General features: G+C 41.2%; 1 protein-coding gene and 1 pseudogene across 2 annotated transcripts in view; both read left to right on the forward strand.

Annotated features, from left to right (window-relative positions):
- Positions 1-8,228, forward strand: part of LOC127663948 (tripartite motif-containing protein 30A-like) — a 131,662-nt gene that overhangs the window by 41,939 nt on the left and 81,495 nt on the right. The window lies entirely within an intron of this gene.
- Positions 1,624-2,939, forward strand: LOC127683008 (histone H2B type 2-E-like; annotated as a pseudogene).

Genomic DNA, 8,228 nt, shown 5'->3' on the forward strand with positions numbered 1-8,228 from the left:
ATATCTAAAAGATACTCCAACATATAACAAGGAGACATGCTCTACTATGTTCAAAGCAGCCTTATTTCTAATAGCCTTTGTTAGAAACAGCCCAGATGTCTCTCCACAGAAGAATGGACAAAGAAAATGTGGTACATTTACACAGTGGAGAAGTACTCAGGTACTAAAAACAATGACTTCATAAAAATCACAGGCATACATATGGAATTAGAAAATATCCTGAGTGGGGTAACTGAGACATAAAAGAACACATGATATATACTCACTGTGATGGTTTGTATATGATTGGTTCAGGGAGAAATCCTAGTAGGTGTGCCTTGTTGCAGTAGGTTTGTCACTGTGGATGTGGGCCTAAGACTCTTACCCTAGTTGCCTGGAAGTCAGTCTTCTACTAGCAGCCTTTAGATGAAGATGTAGAACTCTCAGCTCCTCCTGCACAAAATCTGCATGGATGCTGCCATGTTTCTGCATTGATGACAATGGACTGAACCTCTGAGCCTGTAAACCAACCCCAATTAAATGTTGTCTTTTATAATAATTGCATTGGTCATGGTGTCTGTTCACAGAAGTAAACCCTAACTAAGATACTCACTGATACAACCCACAAATCATGTCAAGAGTAAGAAGAAGGAAGACCAAATTGTAGATACTTCAATCCTACATAGAAGGAGGAACAAAATAATCACAGGAGGTAGAGGGAGGAAAAAGGGAGCAGGATCAGATATTGGAAGGGAAAGAAGTAGTGAGGGTGAGGAAATGAATAGTAGTATGTAGCAGTGGGAGATGGGGACCTGGAGGTAGCCACTAGAAAGTCCTAGATGCCAGGGAAGCAGAAGATTCCCAGGACCCAACAGGGATGACTTTAGTCTAAATACCCAACAAAGGGAAGATAAGAACTGTAGAAACCACCTTCAGTAGATAGACATGGCTCCTAGTTAAGGAATGGGACCACCTACCCATCTCAAAATTTTTTAACCCAGAAGTGTTCCTGTACATAGGAAAGACAGGGACAAAAATGGAACAGAGCCTAAAGGAAAGGACATCCAGAGACCAACCCACATAGGGATCCATCCCATCTGCATACGCCAAACCCCACATTATTGCTGATACCAACAAGCACTTGCAGACAGGAGCCTAGTATGGCTGCTCCCTGAGAGGTTCTACAAGCACCTGAGTAATACAAATACACATACTCACAGCCAACCATTGGACTGAGCACAGGGACCCCAATGGAAAAGCTAGGGGAAGGACCGAAGGAGCTGAAGGTAATTGCAGCCCCATAGGAAGAACAGTATCAACTAACTGGACCACCCCGAGCTCCCAGAAACTAAACCACCAACCAAAGAGTATACATGGAGTCATAGATGGCTCCAGATACAAGGGCAGCAGAGAATGGGAGGGGAGGCCCTTGATCCTGGGAGGCCTGATGCCCCGGAATAGAGGGATACTAGAGTGGTGATGCAGGAGTGGATGAGTATGAGGAGTAGTACCCTTATAAAGGCAAAGGGGAGGGGGCCAGTGAGATGGTATGGAGGTTTGTGGAGAGGTAACCAAGAAGGGAGATATCACAACAAATGTAAATGAATAAAATGATTAATAAAAAAGAAAGAAAAGGATTAAATAACAGGTTTTTCTACTTACTATATTGTTTTCCACTGTTTGATTTCAATCATACCTGAACTGGCCAAATCTGCTCCAACTCCCAAAAAAGGTTTCAAGAAGACTGGCCAAAGCACAAAAGAAACAGGGCAAGAAGCACAAGCCACAAGGAGAGCTACTCCATGTTTGTGCTGAAGCAGATGCAACTGGCCACTGGCATCTCATCCAAGGCCATGGGCACAGTTAACTTGTCTGTCAATGACATCTTCGAGCACATTGCAAACAAGGCTTCTCACCTGGTACATTACAGCAAGAGCTCTTTAATCACATCAACAGAGATCCAGATGGTGCTAGGCCTCCTACTGTCCAGACAACTGGCTAGGCATGCCAGCAAGGCTGTCACCAAGTATACCAGCACCCAGTAGAAGGGCCCCTGGGTGAGGCACTCTCTGGCTCTTTTGATCTTTAAGGGCTGTTGCAGTCACCCTCTCAAATTAGGAGAGCTTTGTTTTACATTTTGTTTTGCATTAGTTTCTTGTTCCTATTCCAAAGTTATTTTAAAGGTCTTGAAATAGGTACCCTCCAGAAGTTTTAAGCATTTGTGGTTTTGGGTTTCTCTGTATGTATCTGGTTTGCTGTTAGTGACACCCTACTTAGCTTCTTGAAGTTCTTTTTAGACTAGGATAATGGAGGTGGGTCTCTGGGCACTACCTCAATGGGCGAGACTGTTGTTTCCGGAGGCCTTTTATATGTAGACCTAAAGAGAGGTGGTTTCCTTACCTTGGAGATTAGACGACCCCAGAACACAGCTAAGTCTGGGTAGAGGAATGCTGGGTACAGCCTGTCTACAACTGAAACCACTCTGTCCCTTCACTTGATGTATCCTGGGAACCAGCGGTTCCCTCTAATTTACTGATTTACAAACATGAACATTCCTCTTTGCTGCAGATTTGGTAGAAGTCTGTTGTGGTTCTCTATGAGGTCTTACAATTCCTGCTGATGGCTTGCTTTGTTTGTTTGTGGGTTTTCCCCATTTAATGCTTTGTTTTAACCACTGCAGTGCAAATAAGCTATGGAGCAAAAAGTGAAGTTAATAGAAACTAAATGGATTGGTGCACTGGCCAACCCCTGGGCCAACACCACCCACTTTTGTCTCCTACCTAAAGACAATGGCCTTGATTTTCATTTGTGGAGTGTAGCATACTGAATTTTTCTTTGAAGTCTTGAATTTGTTGAAGATACTTGATGGCCTGATTCCTTCCTCAATTCTGCTGTATGATAAGGGCTCCTGAAGAGGATTTCAGGAGCTTTGTGAATCCGAGAAAGAAGTCCAGACATTGTCATAGATCAAATAAATCCTCTTTTCTGTATGTGAATTTTCAAATGTGTAGACACTGTTATTATCATTAATAAAGTTATCAATTAGTTTCAAAAATGAATGAGAATATCTGGAGTATAAATTCACAGATGTTTTTAGTTTTATGAAAATATGAATCTATGTTCATATTTAATAAAAATAAGCCCTTAAGTTCATCTCCAGAGTTTTTTGTATAATGTTACTTCGATAATCATGTTCCATGGGAAATCTTTTCTTCTATTAGAAATAAATGTTGGTCTGGCCAGATGGCTCAGTGGGTAAGAGCACTGGCTGCTCTTCTGAAGGTCCTGAATTCGAATCCCAGCAACCACATGGTGGCTCACAACCACCCATAATGAGATCTGACGCCCTCTTCTGGTGTGTCTGAAGACAGCTACAGTGTACTTACATATAATAATAAGAAATCTTTGGGCCAGAGTGAGCAGAGACTGAGTAAGCAGGGCTGACCTGAACAAGCAGAAGTTCTAAATTCAATTCTCAACAAACACATGGAGGCTCACAACAATCTGTGTGCACTACAGATTGTTGAACAGCTACAGTGTACTTACATACATAAAATAAATTAATAAATAAATCTTTTTTTAAAAAAAAAAGAAATAAATGCCAGTGTGTATTGCACACAGAATCACACACACTGTGGCACTGCTCACTGACCGTGTGGCCAGTGCTGTGCTCACCTGGTCTCCTTCATCCTCTCACTGAGGTCAGAGGGTGATGGCAGACCTGAAGGACACTGTCTGATCCTTGAGAGTGGAATTCCATCGCAGAGAATCTTCATGCAGAGCTAGATCATAGTCTGAGTGTTTTGTGGTTTTAATTCCCAAACAGGCCTTAGGAGAAAACAAGAGATGGCCTTGAGTAAAATGGATAAAAGGCAAAGACATGGTGACTCTTGGCTCTCATCCCATACTCAGGAGTTTGAGGAAGAAGTATTCCCTGGAGTTGGAGACCATCTTGAACACTTAGTGAGTTCCAGTCCAGGCTTGAATATAGAGTAAATCCCTGCCTCAAAAACAAATTGTAAAAGAGTTTTACATGAATATCAACACTTCAGAAGGATGGGAGCACCATAACATTGTCAGCAATTGTATCCACAGCAAGAACAATAATAGAGGCTCATGACCTCATCAAGATGTGTACTTCAGACTCGGAGTATAGGTAGGGATGCGGAACTAGCTCAGCATCCACAGGCCCAGGTTTCAATCCCTGAAAGTCAAAGGCCAAACTAAACAACAACAGTAAACACCATGATCCCAGCACTGGGGAGGATGAAGAGCTAGATCTCAGTTAGGGTCAGGCTGGGGTACTCTGTGAAAGTCTGTTTCAAAAGAAGAGGATAAGACAGTAAAGTATGTGAAATGAATTCAAACTACAGGGTCATATCTGCTGTCACTCATCTTGTCATATTCAGTAGATCTGAGAATGTAGGGGAATAATGAGAGAGGCAAACAGGAGAGGGGAAGAGACAGGTGATGGGGACTGCACAGACTTCTCCATTGCTCCCTCACACAACCAACTTTCTTTCTTTAACTTATTTTTTTTCTTTTTCCCTTTCTTTCTCCCTTTCTTTTCTTTTTGGCAAGTTCCATGTGATCCCCAAGCTCTCTTTTTTATTTTTTTTTTATTTATTGAAAAGGAAAATAAAGGGAAGTAGAAACACTTTATGATAAAATTAAAGATTTACATGGAAAATATTTCATATAAATACATTAAAATTGACAATTTTCATGGAAAATTAAAGGGTAAAGTGGTAGGCATGTAAAACATTGCTAAATTAATTGAAATATGGGATAGAAACATTTTATGATAGAATTGAAGATTTACATGGAAAATATTTCTGATAAAATTGTAGAAAAATGTAGAAAAACATGTTGGAATTGAAGATTATCATGGAGATTTTTTATATAGATATAATAATGGTAGTCATAAAAGTATTCCTAAGTTGATTGAAAGTGGAATTAAAAACATTTTCTGATAAGCTTGAAGGTTTACATGGAAAATATTTCTGGTAAAATTCAAGAAATAGATAGACAAACACATTAAAATTGACTATTTCATGGAAAATTTTACATCAAAAATGATAGATATAAAAACTTTCTAAATTAGTTGAAGGTGGAATTAGAAACATTTGTGATAAAATCAAAGATTTACATTGAAAACACTTCTGATAAAATAGAGGAAGTATCTAGAAAGACATATTAAAATTGAAGATTATCATGAAAAATAATGCAGATAAAATGGTAGACATAAAAAATTAATTAAAGGGGAATTACATACATTTTCTGATAAAATTAAAGATTTACATAAGAAATATTTCTTTAGTCTATGTCTTTTTATTGGGGAGTTGAGTCCATTGTTGTTAAGAGATATTAGGGAATAGTGATTGTTGCTTCCTGGTATTTTTGATGTTATTTTTATGTTTGTGTGGGTATCTTCTTTTGGGTTTGTTGGAAGATTACTTTCTTGCTTTTAATAGGGTGTAGTTTCCCTCCTTGTGTTGGCATTTTCCATCAATTATCCTTTGTAGGGCTGGATCTGTGGACAGATACCGTGTAAATTTGGATTTATCATGGAATATCTTGGTTTTTCCATTTATGATGATTAAGAGTTTTGCTGGGTATAGTAGCCTGGGCTGGCATTTGTGTTTTCTTAGGGTCTGCATGAGGTCTTCCCAGGATCTTCTAGCTTTCATGGTCTCTGGTAAGAAGTCTGGTGTGATTCTGATAGGTCTACCTTTATAAGTTACTTGCCCTTTTTCCCTTATTGCTTTTAATATTCTTTCTTTGTTTAGTGAATTTGGTGTTTTGATTATTATGTGCCAAGAGGACTTTCTGTTCTGGTCCAGTCTGTTTGGAGTTCTGAAGGCTTCTTGTATGTTCATGGGCATCTCTTTCTCTAGGTTAGGGAAGTTTTCTTCTGAAATTTTGTTGAAGATATAGATGTAAATCCTCGCTCTTGTCTATACCTATAATCCTTAGGTTTGGTCTTCTCATTGTGTCCTGGAGTTCCTGGATGTTTTGTGTTACCAGCTTTATGCATTTTGCATTTTCTTTGACTGTTGAGTCAATGTTTTCTATGGTTATCTTCAGCACCTGATGTTCTTTCTTCTATCTCTTGTATTCTGTTGTTGATGCTTGCATCTATGACTCCTGAATTCTTTCCAAGGTTTTCTATCTCTAGAAATGTCTCACTTTGTGATTTATTGTTTCTACTTCCACTTTAAGATCCTGGATGGTTTTGTTCAGTTCTTTCACTTGATTGTTTGTGTTTTCCTGTAATTATTTAAGGTGTTTTTATGTTTCTTCTTTAAGGGCTTTTACCTGTTGACCGATGTTCTCCTATATTTATTTATTTATTTATTTATTTATTTATTTATTTATTTACATCCCAAATGCTACATCCCATCCCAGTTCCTTCCTCACAGTGTCTCTTTTTTTCCTCTATATTTTTTGTTTACATTCTGAATGCGGGAGCTATTTAAGTCTTTCTTGAAGCCCTCTATCAGCATCATGAGATACGATTTTAAATCCAACTCTTGCTTTTCCGGTGTGTTGTGGCATCCGGGACTTGTTGTGGTGGGAGAACTGGCTTCTGATGTTGCCATGTGGCCTTGGTTTCTGTTGGTAGGGTTCTTGTGCTTGCCTTTCACCATCTGGTTATCTCTGGTTCTAGCTGGCATTGTTGTGTCTGGCTGGAGTTTGTTCCTCTTGTGGGCCTGTAAGCTTGTGTCCTTACTCCTCTGAGCTCAAAAGTGAAAGCACTGCTGGGAGATCACTCTCTCTCTCCTGACAGGACGCCTCTCCGGCCACCTCACAGGCTATGCACAGAAAGCTGTGGAGTTTCCAGACTCCCTGGTGCAAATGGCTGCAGGAAGACTTCTATCCCAGCTGCTCCACTGTTCACAGAAGGCTCACACTTGTAGAATACTGTCCCCACTCCCTTTAAAAAGAAATTTCTGTATTCAAAATTAATAAACCATACAGCTAAGGTGAGCTTTCCTCTCTTTGCATGGCTGTATCATCAATGGTTGGCTACTTGATGTTAGTGGTCAAGAAGCCAGACTTTTCCACAAAGGAATAGGACAAACGTTTCCCCGGGCCGGCATCACCATGCTGCCATTCGCTGTGCCCGCGCTGCCTGACAGGACGCCTCTCCGGCCACCTCACAGGCTGAGCACCCTCTGTAGCACCAGCGGCCAGGCTGCAGCAAGGCAGCAGCTACTGAGAGCCTCGCAGCCCTAGCCCATCCTGTCGTGCCGCCCAGCATGCCGAGTGCCCATCCCTTAGGCGCCGCCACCTCTGCTCCCCATGCTGTCTTGATGTCAGTCACCAATTGCTGAGGATGGCCTGTGAGCTCCTGATCCTCATGGAGCCACCTACAAAGCAGGGGAATCCTGTGCTGGTTTGAATAAGAAGGTCCCTAGGGTTAATATCTGAATACTAGGTTCTTAGTTAGCAGGACTATAGGGGAAAGATTAAGAGGTGGGGCATTATTGGAGAAGGTATGGTACTGGCACAAGCTTTTAGGATTCAATAGATTCTGACACCACCACTATTCTCTCTGCCTCATGTTTGTGTCTAGTTTGTGTTTCAAGTTGTGACTTCTCACTTCCTGCTCTAGTACAATGTGCCCCTGCCTGTTATCATGTGACACACTGTGGTGAGCATGAACTCTAACCCATTGGGACTGTGATCCCGAAATGAATCACTCTCCTTGTTGAAAGTTGTGGCAGTCATGGTGTTTATCAGAGCAGTAGAAGTGTAACTAAGACAAACTACATACATGTGTCAGCACACATGCTTTTGTACAGTGCTGAGGGTCCACTACAAGGCTCTATGATGCTAGGAGAACACTAGACCCAGAGAAGTCCATTCACAGCCCTACAGATTTCCACCTTCTACTCAGGGACTGCTGCATCAGTACTACAGGTCTTTAATACAAATCCTAAATCAAATGGGACCTCGTGAGATATTCTGGTGAGGGACTCCTGGAAGTGGGGAAATGAATGGATGGATCAGATCAGCACTGTGAAAGGACTAGGTCTGTTAAACCACAGAACACATAATCTGGAGGAGACCATGGGGCAGCTGGAGCACCCTCTGCAGCTCACCAATCTATCTGCTGTGAGTGTGCTGAGGGGTTTCTGTCTAGCTCGGCATGTGGCTCCTCCCATCCTGTCCCTGCTGGGTCTGAAATCTTGCTTGTGTGGCAGCTTCCCTGAACTGGAACTTCCTTCCTGTTCTCATCCTAT

The sequence above is a fragment of the Apodemus sylvaticus genome, chromosome 1 (genome assembly GCF_947179515.1).
Source record: "Apodemus sylvaticus chromosome 1, mApoSyl1.1, whole genome shotgun sequence".
In the NCBI taxonomy this organism is placed as follows: Eukaryota; Metazoa; Chordata; class Mammalia; order Rodentia; family Muridae; genus Apodemus; species Apodemus sylvaticus.